Raw genomic sequence first — 15859 nt, 5'->3', positions numbered from 1 at the left:
TATTTTTGTCTCCATGGTATGTGTTTATAAATACCTATAAAATTATGATCATGTTATTAACATAAATACAGTCTGCTGGCAGTGCTCTGTAGCAGTGCATTCAATATGTGACTCGACTGAACTTTACTCAAAACTGTTCATCCTCAAGCTGTATCAAAAATCATAGCAAATGAGTAACAGTGCTTTCAATGTGAAAGGCCTAATTGCATGGTCTCCTTAATACTCTCACACTCTCACTGCTGAAAGTATTGAACAGATAATAAACGTAAGAAGAAAACAGGCATGGGAAGTAAACTTGAATAGATTGGCACTCGGTTTTCCTCTAAAAGAGACAGAAAAACTCTACCACAAATTAGAAATTCAACTGTTGTATGGGAGACTGGTAATCACAGCCTGAACCTCTGATTAATCAGCTGAGGCAAGTGTGGGGTCACCTGTGGGAGCACAGGTGAGAGTGATGTAGCTGTGCTCCCAGAAGGGGTGGAGCTCGACTCCAACTCCTCTGAGACCTCATTTAAGGGCTGACCCCCACTGAGGCAGCATCTCTTAGAGATTGCTTTTCAGTGAGGGCTGCCCCAGCTTCTTCAGCTAAGGTACCACCACTGGTGAGTTTCCCTTTTTGCTTATAACCTCTGTACATTTACTATCATCTTCTCTAACATCTGTATACTAGCCACCTATACAACTGCATTTAGTAATAAGTGGTTTTTTTTGTTTTTTGTTTTGGACAAGTTCATAGAAACACAGAAAGGCCCAGACTGGAAGGGACCTCAAGGATCATTGTGCCTTGTTTTGTACTGCAAAAGTCTCTAGCTAATATTTTCTGTTATATCCAACATCTGGGTTTTCTGCCTCCTAAACAAATTGCGATAATTCCAATGTCAAGGACTTCTTCACAATCAAAGAAAGAGAACCATTGAATTATTTTATTTTTATGATCCCTTGTATTTCAATAAGAATGAGTTATGTCAATGCACTTCTTAGACGTATCCTTTTACTGTGCAGGCAGATACTAGCAATGTGCAGTTGGCTAGAGTATCCTAACTTCACATGTCCTTGATATGCCTACTGCAATTATGGAGATTGGTTTTACTGAAACAACACTGGTCTACACTGAAATCAATGTGGGCATAGTATATGGTCAGTACATACCTTTGAAATATAGAAATGTTATATCAGAGAAATCATGGGGTCAATATTTATTACTGCAGGGTATATAGTGTACTGTATTTCTGGAGCATTTGACACACTCAAGAGCAAAACATCTCTTTGGGGGTGTACCCTGCTGACATCAAGTGAAAACCCTTGCTACTCTAATACACAGACCTCAGGAATCTGCCTTTCAGAAGAATTTTATTTTCTGTATCCAGTTCCATATTTAGCTGTTCTAAGGATGTATTTCTCAGCTTCAGGAAAAAGTTCACAGTAACTAAATGCTTCTTGAAAACCACACATACTTCCATTCCTACTAAGAAGTTTTTGTCACAAGTATAAGCATTCGTAAACCTTGTTTTGTACACAAAGTTAACAGGCAAAATCACATGGAAAGCTCAGAACACACAAGTTAAATGTCACAAGGAACTTCCACAGCTAAATTGAGATGAGAATACTTTTATCAAGCTCTGCTTAGTAACACTATATTACTTTTTTAGTTAATCTGCATGTAAATTGTAATACTCTCTCCCTTGAATGGGATAAGAATACCAAGATATGCTTAATTTATAGGATAACCTGGTAACTTTTTCTTTTGAGTTTCTAATGTTGAATACAGATAATTAATTTAATGAACACTATGCCTTAGTTTAAGGTTACTGTGGCACTCCTTTGCACCCCAAATTGCCATACCTTAATGTATGTCAGTGGAAAACAGTGACAGCACCTTCTACTAGGATATAAGTGCTATGGAGTAATTGAAGGTAACAAAGAAGAAAACAAATTTGCCCAACTCTTCCAATAAACAGTGACAACTCAAAAGGAGTGCAGTCTGTGTAGAAAGATACTGCTCCCTTGGATGCTAACCCTTACATGAGGGGGAGAATCCAGTCTTCACACTGTCTGATCACTCAGGTGCATAGCTTGCATCTGAGCACTTCAGCTCCCAGGTTAGCCACACCTTCTCACCTGGTGCTCAACCAGTGGTTACGGCTGTGACGTGGCAATTCCAGAGGTATTTGCAACAATACAGTGGGTGTCAGGACAGAAAATGGAAAGGATTAACTATTCCAAATAAACAGCACAACTCAGGAACAATTCCTATCTCATCAGGAATCTGAAAATCTATTCCAAATCCAGCTTCAAATACATGTTGTATGAACACCATATTTTTTTTCCCCAAAACTATATTCCACAAGCCCATGGCAATGTAGCATGCCTAAAAAGCATTAAAAATGAAACTTGATATTTAATGCTAATATTTTATGATGACTAAGTGATCTACAAAAAATTCTGAGCATTAACTGCTTTTAATTATCCAAATGCTGCAGTACCCTCACAACTCTGCAGATTCAAAAGACAGAAACTTTCTCTCAGTAGTCTGTAGACCAGTTAGAGAAATTCAAAGCTGTGTACTGAATTCTAATTTCCAAGCCCCCCCTACTCAGTGCTTACAGTTTGACCTTTATATCTCTTTGCTGTTATCTTGTCCTTTCCTCTGAGATCTTACTCTTGACTTATTACTGACAAGAAGTTGGATGAATTAATTTATCTTGGACTCTCTACTACATCCAGTACTTCAAAAGTTTATACTACCCAGGCCTAAAGCTGGCCTTTGGTTTTACTGTCCTGTTCCAAAAATTCTAGTTTAAACATACCTTATACTGTTAGGGTAGTTCTTGAAGATAAAGCTAAATAAATTGTAACAATTGTAGGGTAGGTAAATATAGGAAACAGTAAAATTGGTGGGGAAAAAGAGCAATTAAATACTGGTATTGAAATTAACTTTTGTCTCTAGGAAAGGCTTCCTATCAATTTTTTTCCCCTCAAAGCTGCTTCAGAATCACAGTGAATAAGATGATTAAGGTGTCTGCCTCCCATCATGAAAGTAGAGGATTTATACAATCCTCACACTAAACTAAATGCCACAAAATTGTTAATGCTTATAAAAACACAGATGATTCTGAATTCTAATTTGCAACAGATTAACATTTGTATCGCAAACAGTTCCAGAGCTGATGAACTATAGATAAAAACAGACATGTTAATTTTAATCTAGATTCGGCGTTTGCACAATCAGTACAGAGACAAAAAGCTCAGATTAGGCAGACCAAACACCTCAGCAGCACAGCAAACACAATATAACATGCTACTGTAATGAAATCCAAATGAATTCATTTAGAACTAGGTTGAATATGCTTGCAGAAGGCATTATTTTTATTATGAATCTCTTCAAACAAAGATCTGAAACACCATGTCTCTTCAAGACTCTGATTAAAGTACTTATCTTTAAAAAGGAAGCTAACATACTAGCATCTTGCTCCAAAACTGCATTTTTCCAGGAAAAAAAGAAAAAAAATTGGTTTTATTTGTAGAGTTGCAGGAGTGATGCATTAGAAATTCCACCAATGTAAACAGTGACTAAAAAAAGCCCTTCACATCAAACTTGAAGTTGATTAACACAGCTAGAGAATTTACATTTTAAGATGAACAGCCTGTCATCATTCACAAGTATTACCCTAGGAAAAAGAATTTAGAAGGTTTTACTATAAGCAAGGAAGTAAATCAATTTAATTTTATAATAACATCATAGAATAGATGACACCTAAAAGGAGAAAAACATGTGCAGAAGATAAACTGTATCAATTTGCAGAAAAGGGAAGGAATGCATTTAAAGATGATCAATAGATACTACCTAATGGGAAGACAGAATTATGGAAACAGACCTCCAGGTGACAGTGATAACCAAGTAAGTGATGTGTTTGCAATAGGAATATAGCAAGAAAAGAAGAAGTGCAGTCTGGGGCAAACACAAAGATATTAACTGTCACAGGGCAGGGATTTAGTATGTGACTATAGTGTGAGACATGAAATTATTGCATTCAGACTATACAATCATTATTTAAAACACTCTGTATTAGTCAAACATGTTTTAGGGAGTGAATGAACCAATTTCTAGGAATTTCTTCAAAAGTAAAACTAGTAATTAAAAATGTTACGAGAATAAGTTAGCACTATACAGATAGTTTAGAAGTCCCCATGTGAAATGAACGCATTCCTGACCAGCATGAATCAGCTTTGTTTTGTATTTGCATGAGAATACTATATATATTATTGATTGTAAGAATCTAAAAAGCTAAAAGCAGTTATACTGAGTCAGGCCTTCCCACAACTGTGATGATCAATAGCAGAGACGTAGGGAAGGGTAAAAGGGCATTATAAGCATAGAGGAACACTTCCCTGGTAGTCTACTTAAGCTTCCACCAATTTGAGGGGAGAATCGGTACATTTGGGATAAATTTGAAATATTTATCTGTGATTTTCTCTTTCTGATTGTATTGCTCTGATATTCACAGGTTCTCGAGACAGTGAATCTAGTGATTTAACATACATTTTGTGAGGATATGCTATGAACTTTCCATTTGATAATTTCATAGTATCCCATAGTTCTTTCCTAAGAAACAGTAAAAACATTTACTTACCTTGTTGCTCATGAGTTTACACGCTGCCTGGTCTGTTCACTCAAATAGATCTCTGCAAGAGAAAACATTTTTTTTTTTAAATTAATATTTCCTGATGGGAATAATGGGTTCATTAGCTAGTTTATCAGCACATTCATAGGTCTATGAAACAAATTTAAGTGACCCCAGCCAGTTGCAACCACTGGGCGTATACGGATTCTCTTGGCTCTGGCAAAGGATTCCTCTTTAAGAGTAGCAAAAATATTTAGACCAACATTCTGCTGCATAGTTTAAGAGATACAGTGTTAAGGTGGTGGAAGGGCTGAAGGATCATAATATTGAACTTAAATGTCAGTGTTAGCAAGTGTTGTTAGAGAGATGATCCGAAAATGATTTATGAGACATTCTTCCTTAATTTTGGCATATAGAGAAATTCTGTTTTAATGTCATACCTTCCCAACATCACTTAAATGGGGCTCTACTGTTAAGTTTGTATAAGTCATAAATTAATATCTCTGTGTCTCAGAGCATCAGTAAAATAACAAAGTAACAGAGGATAGGCGCTCCACTTGAAATCCTGTTAAGATGGAACTTCACATTACAGCATGTGAATAGTAACAACCTCAATAGGAAGTTGTTGAGATGGAGAAAAGTAAGAGCTGTATGACTTATCTATTTCAATATCAGTGTATTTATACAGACTTGTTTGACTGGAAATGCTTCAGGTTCATCATGACTAAGCATGGAACACAGTGACTATCCTACCATAACAGTGCTCCCCACTAATGATTTTTTACCCAGACAAGCCAAAGCCACGTCAATATAGAGAAGCACAACTCGTGAAACAAGTAGCACAGAAATAGTTAACAGTACTGTTGGTAGGGCTGTACTTCCTGTTTATTTTTACTGTCCACTATATTAGAGAATCACAGTGTGTTTGAGGATGGATGAGAACAAATGGAGGGACTCTTGTCCAGTCTATTGCTGAAGAAGGGCTACATAGACCAGATGGCTTGTGAACATCTCCAAGGGAGACTCCACAATCTTTCTGGACAACCTGTCCCAATGCTATCACTCCACAGTAAAATAATTTGCATCTTTCTCCAAAATGACAAAGACACTCCTTGATTAAGCATCCTTATGTGTGTTAAGGTTGTCTGTTTTTGAATACAGCAAAATCGTAAGTGTATGGTTGTGAAGTGTGAATATATACATATATGTATATATATAATTTTTTCCCTTTAATGGTATCTGTAAAAGTAGCTGAACAAAAGTTCCAAAAAGGAATCAGCTTGTTATTGGTATTATTAGAGAATCATACAAGTAAATGAAAATAGCATGTTTATAACTTTGAAGACAATTATATACTCTGCATTCTAGTAAAACCTCACACTGAAACTTACCTGGTGTTTTACATGCTAGACTGGATTCTAAGAAAGTCAGTGGAAACTCTGCCTGAGTAAGCAGTGTAGAACTAGCTACTTAGGGAGAACTTGTCTCACCTCCTTCAGAGAATGCTCCTATTAAAGTATATTTTGAGCACAACTGTCAGTCAAATCAACAGGACAGCATACATGTACCTGAGAATGCTGGCTCAGAGAATAGGACCCAGACTGTTGTTACAGAAATCCCTGAGCTGTTGCTGTGCTCCACAAACTAAAACAATCAAGTTCACTACTCCTGCCCCATGACTATTGCCGTTGTAGCACACTGACTAGGAGTCTGGAATGACTAACAAAACTTTTTTCTACAATGCTCCCTTCACCACCTTCTATGGACTTCAAAACAGATCAGAAGAATTATTTTAGCGTTCAACTAGTTCAAGCACACAGAGAACAAACAGTGCTGCTATCTGGAACATGAAATGAGATTATGCCAAACTCAAGGAAGCACAGGATGTAGGGTGAGTGATGGAAAACAATAACAATTATATACAAAAGCACTATTTTCAATGGAATTTGATACTCCTTGTTTCGAAGTAAAGTTACAGAAAGCTAAAACTTGATGAGGTCCAGCAATGGATAAGAATTAAAAATAAATAAATCCTACAGACTTGCTTGGATTTGCTTGTTCTAGCTGTGGTAATTGAGACCTGAATTCAGCCCATGCGTGGCTCCTTCAGTATATTCCTTCTTCTGAGCAATCTGAGTTGAAATACTTTGTAGTTCTAAAATATTTTGATGTGGTTGTAATTAAATACAAGTATGGTATCATGCCTGGCAAAATCAAAGCATCCTTATGTTAGGAAAAGCACAAATACTAGGAACTGTACTGCTGGTAAAAGAAAACTATTTCTTAAATACAAAAATCAAAGTGTTAAACCAACATAAGACATAGAAATGAACTTATTATTAAGAAAGCAGATGAAAAATATTGCAGAGTTGATTCAGAAAATAATTTCTACACTGTATTTTCAAATTCTATACTGCTCTTTGGGAAATGCACTTCTCTTCTGTCCAGCACTCAAAGTTTACTAAAGTTTTGTGGGAAAAGAGCTGTTTGGCAGCATCCCAGTCCATAAGGGTCTGAGAATGATGTGTCAGAAAGACTCAGGAGGCCTGAAAAGCTACTTTAAAATATGGAAAAGGCTTTTTTTTTTTTTTTTTTTTTTTTTTGAGGCCCAGTTAGGGGGTTTCAGTTTGTTCCAGCTAAGCTGCAGTATAAGAGTAAGCAATTCATTATGGGCACCATAAAGCCTCTAATATTACAACACCGTTGCTTTTGAAACATACCTTTTGGTTTTATGCACTTTTACAGCTATGAATAAACATTTTTGTTCTCCATTAGCAGCTTGTAGCTATCTACTAGAAATGTACTTAGTACAAAGATTAACCTCCAGTCACGTGTTTATATGTTGGCAAGAATCAAAATCTATTTCCATCTTTAAAGTTCTTCCCATGCCTCTATACCAACATTCTCCAATAACAGAAGACTTTGTCTTTATGATTTTATTCCATAAAGACTGATCATCCGTGCATACAAGCTGTTACAAACATATACACGCCAAGATAAAAAGCAAAAGTCAGACATAAACACAGGGAGAAAAAAAAAAGCTTACTTTTCTCACCCTCATTTTAACAGTACTTTTAGCCACTGAACAGGTCACACCTCAGAATATTAAAATCTGAATCGCTACAAAAATAATTTTAATTCTTTAGAGTACTGTAAAGGCAACAGGACCAATTTCAGATATTAATCTTCTATCTCTGAACCCAATTCTGATTTCATTAACATCATAAGAACTTCCACCTTTGACTAATAAAGAAAAAGATCAGGCATAGGCAAGGAAAGAAAGAAAGCAAGAGAGAAGGGAAGAAAGATGGTGTTTATTCTATCCTGTCTTACAGATCTCTCTTACTGAATCTAGGACAGATCTGGAAAAAGACAAAGCACTGCACTCTTAAGTATCACAGTATCTGATTTATATTGATATCTTTTTACAGTGCATGCAGGCAAGTGTGTTCACATAAATCATCATGTTCTGTGGAGCACCAACTAATGGAAGCAGGCAGTAACTGAAGAGAACACTCTCTTGGATTTTAGTCACAGCTACTTTACACTTATTCAGGATTAATTATTTTTCTAGTTTCTGTAATAATAATAATAAAAAAGTATAGTTTAAGAATGACAAGCTACTCTTTCTCACTGTTGTGTCATAACTGCAAGACTTAAATTCCTGAACAGGATTTATATACTTTGGAAAGAGAAACTGAAGATTGGAGAATCTTTTCTACATTCTGAAGAGTCTGCTGCTCATTGGCTTACTCCAAAGAAAGGGCTGAGACCTCTCAGAGAAAGGGATTGAACCTGGACCTCATCCACATTTCTGTCAGTTCTAAGCACTTAGTTTCAGTCTGAAAGGAAACAGATTTTTCCCACTATGGGGCCAGCTGTTGCTGCAGGGTCCTGGCCTAGTAGACATTTTCAGAGCTCACCTACTGGACAGACCTCTCCAGGGAGATGTACAGAGGAATGCTTCATCTCTGGACACCTATTGCACATTAGCTTGAGTTAATTACTAGGCTGCTCAGTCTTAGAAGGGCTTAAATACCGTTGAGAGTGTGAAATAGCACTGCTGGAGTGCTCTTTTTATTACACATCCAATAATAAAAGCTGCTTAAGCTTCCAATCAAGTGTACCACAAGCGTTATGTAGCAGATGTGTAAATACTTAGAGGACTCTTAATTCCACTTGACTTGAACATTAAGTGTTTATGTCCTTTTCTGGGTCGCATCCTAGGTCAGAATCAATGCTCAGAAATAATTACGGTATCTGCATAATACTTTATTTCAGAATGATTTATAATCATTAAGTAGTTAATTATTAAGTATCTCTGGCTCCCAGATTAGACACTAGCTCATGCCTCTCAAAAACTAAGAAAAGTGAGAAAACATACTCTTCAAAAGTAGTTGTTATGCTGACATGTTTCAACTGGATTGAGACTTTTTCATTTAGAATGCTTTATCTCATGGATTTTTTGCTGTTGTCTGTTTTCCAAAGAATATCCAATATTTGAGGGGTTGCCTTTCACTTCTGGCAAACTATTAGCAAGATCAGTCGGTTAATAGCTGAGAAAGCACGATCCGAACATATATTTTGTAAACTTCACTTTTTGAGTGGCTTTAGAAGTACATCTAATATTATGCAAGCATGATGTAGAAGTTAGAAAAACACAGAAATTAAAGATAGGCTTACTAGATCACTTAATCACTACCAGTAATGAAAAGTGCCATCTATACTACATAAACATAAAAAGTATTTTAGGAATCTGTAACATTTTATGCTCCAATTTTACTTTTTAAGATGGAAAATCCAGAAGAAAAAAAACATAAGAAGTATTTTTTCTCCCTTCACTGCTGAAGGAATTCTGTTATTCTGGATGTCTATAAGAATAGTTACTAGTTTGAAAGGATTGCTGACTACCAGTCCCTTCAGAACATATTTCATTGCTATAAAACTTAGGTTGCTCTGAAAGTAATGCCTCCAATTTATTTCCATGGAAATGCCAACAGATACAAAAAGCACAGGAACACTACTTGTTAGAGAAAATTCTCAGCTGTGGAATGCTAGTTTTCAACATTGTTACCACCATTATCTAATTTGTGTGCTACTTCTTGGTGTAACACCTGTGCACAGCCATCTGGAAAGGGGCTTGTCTTTCACATTGCTGTCACCACTGCTGAAATGTACCTCCCATCACCTCACTGTGCTCATGTTTGATCTCTAAAAACGTTCAGCAAGCATCAGCAATTATCAATGGGTGCAGACAGCTCTGCATGCGGGAATTCAGAGACACTGTTTTGCTTTATATGCGCATCCCATGTCAGACTCCATTTTGTCAGACTGCCCCACTGCTGCCATCTGTTGCACAGTGAACATTGGCAGGAAAGCTAAATCTCTACTGCCATACTACCAACATCTGCCTTTGACTTCATGGGTCAACACTGTTAAAATATTACTTTCAGAACATCATATTCAGAGCAGCCCTCATAGATTTTTCTATAAGTTCTCTCACATGGCTTACCAGTCTGCTTTATAAACAAACAACTTAAAGAATATGTTAGCCACAAAGTGCCAAATGCTGAAAAATCCTGGCAAATGAAGCAATTTCCAGGTTTAATTTTCAAAAAAAGCATGAAAACAGAGGATGATAGGAAATGAATACTATCATTCAAATACAGCATTCCTCTTCTTACAAAAAAAGGATGTATTTTGTACTTTTATTCTGAGAACTCCAAATGAGAATTCTGGGGTTTAATGTTTACATCACAGCTGATAGTTCTGAAATTCAGTTTGTTAAATACAGGGGACTCAATATTAGACCAACAGCACAACCTAGTGGTTATTCATTCTTTTCTCTGATACTCAGTTTATCTCACTAGTACCTTCACAAATCCACATCAGACATCCTTCTGCACACGCACTTTTTGCTTTATGGAACAACAAAGAATAAAGCTGGGATTGTAGAAGAAAGTGACAGTTAAAACTGAGATAATTCAGGAAAATAGAAGACATATAAAATAATATAGGTTTGCATCTAAGGACATTTATAGATATTAAAGATATTTTGCTTTAAAAAGCAAAAACATTTCTCAATATGTTTAATTTTAGCTACACTTAGAACAAAAAATTAAAAGTAGTGCAGCTTGCCCTTTTATTTTCATTTCAAATTGAAAATAACCATCTGTCTTCACCTTCATCTGAGAAAATTTACCTGGGTAATATGACTAAAGGGCTATACAAAGTACTTGGTACTTAGTCAAAAAAGATAAAAATGTAGTCAACAAAAACAAACCTATTAGAGTGCTTTAAAGTTGAAATTCAATCAGACAGCTGTCTCTTGAAGGATCAGGCAATCAAAATAAAGTTAATACAAGATAAACAAAATATTCTTTGTGTTCAAACAGCATTTTGTAAAAACCCTATTTGGAGAGTTTCAAGTGACTCCTTATGTTGATGTCTGTGAATGATTATTATTTTCATAGAGAAAATCTTGAAGATACTCCTCCGTGGGTGAATTCAGTTTTGTACAGCTGCAAAGTCATTCAGTGTATTTCTCAGTCTCTGATCACTGAGATATTATCATATTTATAATGTCTGTCTTCTCAGTAGGAAATACCAGATCACGTTTGTCCCTTAAAGGAACAGAACTGTAAATGGAGTACTATATCCCTGAACAGCTGAATTTGCCTACTGAGTACCTGCATCCTGCTGTAGCAGTTCTCCCTCAGGCCAATATGAATCAGATAAAAGCAGAGTTTCACAGCAGAAGCTGATACTGTGAATGACAGATGTAGGTGATGGTGGAGATGACCTTTCCATTTTACTCTTTCCTTGTATTTAAGTTCATATTTTTCTTTTCCCTTCTTGAATCACTTTCAGTTGTTCTAGAGTAATTTTATTGTCTAATATATTTTTGGTATTTTGCTCGACTTAAGTGTTTAGAACCATATTAGTATGGAATAAATATTTTCTACTACTACTATTCATGGATTTCAGAGAATGTGTTTTTCAAACAAGATGTTTGGACAGACAATAGCTTTTCCAAAGACTCAAAAATAAGAACTTACTTAATAAGAGTATCACTAGTTTTCATTTTAGCTTCATGGTCTTCTGCTGCTGGACTCATGTTTAAGGTACATACCTGGCAATGCTAATGTCTCAGTCTGGTTGAGATTAAAACTAGATGGAAAGGGAAGTCCACCCCTCTAGTGCTGAGGAACATATGCAGGTCCCACATATTCTCTCATATAAAGAGCAATGAATGAGGAGAGATGTACAAGATGTAGAAACTGTTATCAATTGCAAATAGGTACATATACTGCATTTTAATGCTGCAATTACAAGGTAAGAGCTAACAGTTTTCTTCTGATCACAAGTCACAAACTTATTTTCTGAATTGGTATTTTGTGGCTGTAAGGGCAGGTGCCACCTGAGCTACGCTAAGGACTACCTCTCTATTAATCTAGTGAATTAGTTTAATTGTGAACGTAACATGTTTTTTTACTTCAGTAAGATACTGGTAACAGTTTGAAAAGGTTTTTTTTTTTTTTTTTTGGTACTGAATTTGACAGGGCTGGAAGGTTTTTCTATTGAGAACCAAATGGCAAGAAGACTTCTTATCTATCTTGCTGAATTTCCAAACATTTGGTATGCGTTCCTTCTATATTTTAACAAAACACAGGAATGATAGATGTGCCCTTCTATGGATTAGTTTATGAGGGCTATTTATACTTGATTATTTCACGTTCACCACTTCCTTTTACAAAGCCCCTGCTGGTTACACTGCTTAGTATATTTTGAGACATCGTACACAAATGCATAAAACTCTGGCAGAACTTGGCTAAGCAAATACACTTCCACTCACTGAAACAGAAGCTCATGCTTTAAAATGCCAAACCGCCCAGCAATAAGAAGTGGCTAACAAGTCCCAGTGTAGCTAACATTAAAAAAAATAAAAATCTATATGATGTTAAAAACAAAGAAGCCACATCATAAATCATCACCCCATGATGGTTACAAATGCTTCTGGAGCTGAAAAAGAGCTTCAGTGATCATCCACAAAAGAAGTAAGGAAGTAATCAGAATGCGATGGCAGCATTTCCACAAGGAATATCAATTTCTTAGAACCGATGACAGCTCTGTGATAGAACTGTGACAGACATCTGATTACAAAAAGAAAGAAGTCTAGTACTGGTAACACTCAAGAAACTACTCTGAGATTTTAAAACCCATTAAGTTTTGATAAAATGAAATAAAAATGCATTAGTAATGTTGCTGGTGTGAGTGGAGGTTAAACTAATCAGCAGCGCTCCGATGGATGCACACCTTTCTAAAGGTTGGCAGTAATGCTGCCACAGTACAAGAAGGGAAATCTAAGGTTGACTATGTGAGAATTTGAATTTAATCCTGGCCACCCAACGGTGAAATCTTGTATAGCCAAGACAGACAGCCTAATTCTCACTGAGGGTATATACTTGTATAAAACAAAGTAAGAAAGAAAAATAAGGAAATCTAGGAAATTAATGGCATATAAATAAAAATGTAATTCATGAATAAAATATGCCACAAAGTTTTCCAACTGTAATTATAAATCAGTCTGTTTTCTTTTCTATTTTGACTTAACAAATTATTGATGTGTTTCCATATACTAAGGAATAATCCTACTTTATTATGTTCCAGCATAACTCTCCTTTAAATAAATTTGAAATTCATGAGAGCAGAATGTACATATGATTGACATCAACAGTAATACACCTCAGTCTCTCCAGTAGTGGAGAACTGTACTAATACAGCTGTTAACTTCAAGCTCTGGAGCGTAGCTTTGTTGCTCATTTCTCTAATTCTAGAAGTCACAGTGCTAGAAGTCTTAATAGTCAGTGAAGATGAATTCTGTCAGTTTGGGTTTTTAGGCAGTTTTTCACACGTATCTCCTTGCTGAAGACAAGGGGCTTTGTGTGTATTCTAGAGATAACACTACAGAATCACTTCTGAGACATGAAATTAAAGGAAATTTATGATAAGAACCATCTAGAGTGGAAATCACAGTAATTAACCTGGTCCAGTGCTGAAATATCCTAATGTTCCTTGCTGCAGTTTCAGCACACTTGTGTCACCTCCATCAGAAATAATGGAATTTTTTTTTTTCTTGGTGGCAAATGTTTTCTCATTTACTAAACACAAGTATTTTAAACACAAATATTTTGATCTTTTCTGATAGAGCTTATACGCTTATACGCTGGTCATCCTAGTTGCTTCTCAGTACACACATTTTCCCTTTTATTGGCCTTGCACAATATTCCAGTTAAGCAGAACAGAACGGTTGTCTTACCTCTCATTTCTATTTACATGCCCTAATAAAGTGCTGGCACTTTTTAAAGTTGTTGAGGCACTACTCACTCACCTTGAGTGCATGCAGCGATGGGGCACCCACAGCCTCATCACCCCCTGAGAAAAAAAATTCTGCCTGACCTAAAATTCTGTCTGACCTAAATCCCCTCTACATAATATTAGAAACATAGAATGGCCTGGGTTAAAAAGGACCACAATGATCATCCAGTTTCAACTCCCCCTGCTATGTGCAGGGTCGCCAACCAGCAGACCGGGCTGCCCAGAGCCACATCCAGCCTGGCCTTGAATGCCTCCAAGGATGGGGCAGTCTGTTCCAGTGTGCCACCACCCCCTGTGTGAAACACTTCCTCCTAAAATATTGATGCTGAAGAAACCCCAAATGCTACAAATGATATGAGAACTTGTCAGAAAGTGGCCAGGTCTCAGCCTCATATTCCTATGGAATCTAAAAAGAAAACAACAACACTGAAAATGACACCAGCAGCAACCCAAAGTTCTTGGTCTCCAAAGAACCAAATTACTGGAGAAATCATAAAAAAAATCCTAAAATCTTTGTAAACAATGTGTATATTCATTAATAATGTAAATCGTTCTTTGCCATTTTAAATGTATTAATTATAAATAAGTAATCATATTTATTTCTAGCACTTCAGGAGTTGTATTGTCTGCTTTCCTGAAAATGTTTGGTTTTATATTTGCAGCATGTTTAAGAAAAGCATTTCTATTTAGACACTTACTGTGTCTGACTGAACAGGTTAGCTTCTCATTGACATCTCGTAACATCTTGCTGATAGCTTGCTAAGCACTAAGACCAAAGGCGAGCAGAACAGGCACCTTAATACTAATGAGGTAATACAACACAGAAGTGTAGTATTTCATCTCAAAGCAGTAAGGGAAGTACTGTTTGTTAGCACCACTGTCAGCAAACAAGTTTCTGTTCACTAGTCTGCCATAACCTTAAGCAAACTCCACTGAGCTTTTATTTTGTCTAACAAGGGGACGATCTTTTGGTTCCCTTGCAATGCTTTTTATCCTTAAACAGTAAACTTGTAGCTCATTCGCTGACTAGTAGAATAGCAGCTGGCTTATTAGACTTCTTCACGTGGGCAGGGCTGCCAGTGAGGTAACTCAGAACACCCTTCTGAACTCAAGGTAACGGTAAGGAAGGGAAGCAGTAAGCTAAAGGAAATAGGCAATGACCAGGTGGAAAGGAAAGGACCACACAACTCCTCACTTACTTGCAAAGGAACTTACCAGTGACTATCAGTGTCACTTTAGCTCTAGCTTTGCCTCCTCAGACGTGGGATGGAGGAATGTGCAGCGCAATACCACAGCCTCAGCTTCTTGGTAAGCCAACATTGTTTAACTTCTGGTTTGTGGGCTGAATTCCGCCACGTTGTCATCACCTTGGGGAGCCACTGGCTACCAACTATCAGGTGCCACATCAATGCAGCCCATTTGAAAAAAATTTAGCTCCACTATCTGAATACTTGCATCTTCGCTAATGAAGCAGCCGAAAGCCCGGGCAAACAGTTGGGACGAGGAGTTTGAAAGGTCTGGAATATACAGAGAGCCCTTTGCTAACTGCAAGCGATACGGTTAGCGGGGAATCTTGTGGAAGAGAAAAACAAAAGCGAGTGCCCCCTGAGGCACACAGCGAACCGGCTCCAGCGGTCCGCAGTCGCGCGCAGCCGTCACCACCACAGAGTAACGGTCGCGGCGCGCGCCGCGCCTCGAGGAGAGCTCGCGGCCGGCGGCCCACGTGCGGCAGGGGCGGTAGGTGCGGCAGGGCGGCCGCGACGGGCACAGCGAGCAGCCAATCGGCGGTGGTGGGAGAGCCGGAAGCGACGCGCGGCGGAAGTGCCGCGGGGGCGGGGTGGCGGACGGCCGGGCCC

The sequence above is a fragment of the Excalfactoria chinensis genome, chromosome 4, assembly GCF_039878825.1.
Source record: "Excalfactoria chinensis isolate bCotChi1 chromosome 4, bCotChi1.hap2, whole genome shotgun sequence".
NCBI lineage: Eukaryota > Metazoa > Chordata > Aves > Galliformes > Phasianidae > Excalfactoria > Excalfactoria chinensis.
The sequence above is the reverse complement of the archived record's forward strand: the minus strand, read 5'-3'. Positions refer to the sequence as shown.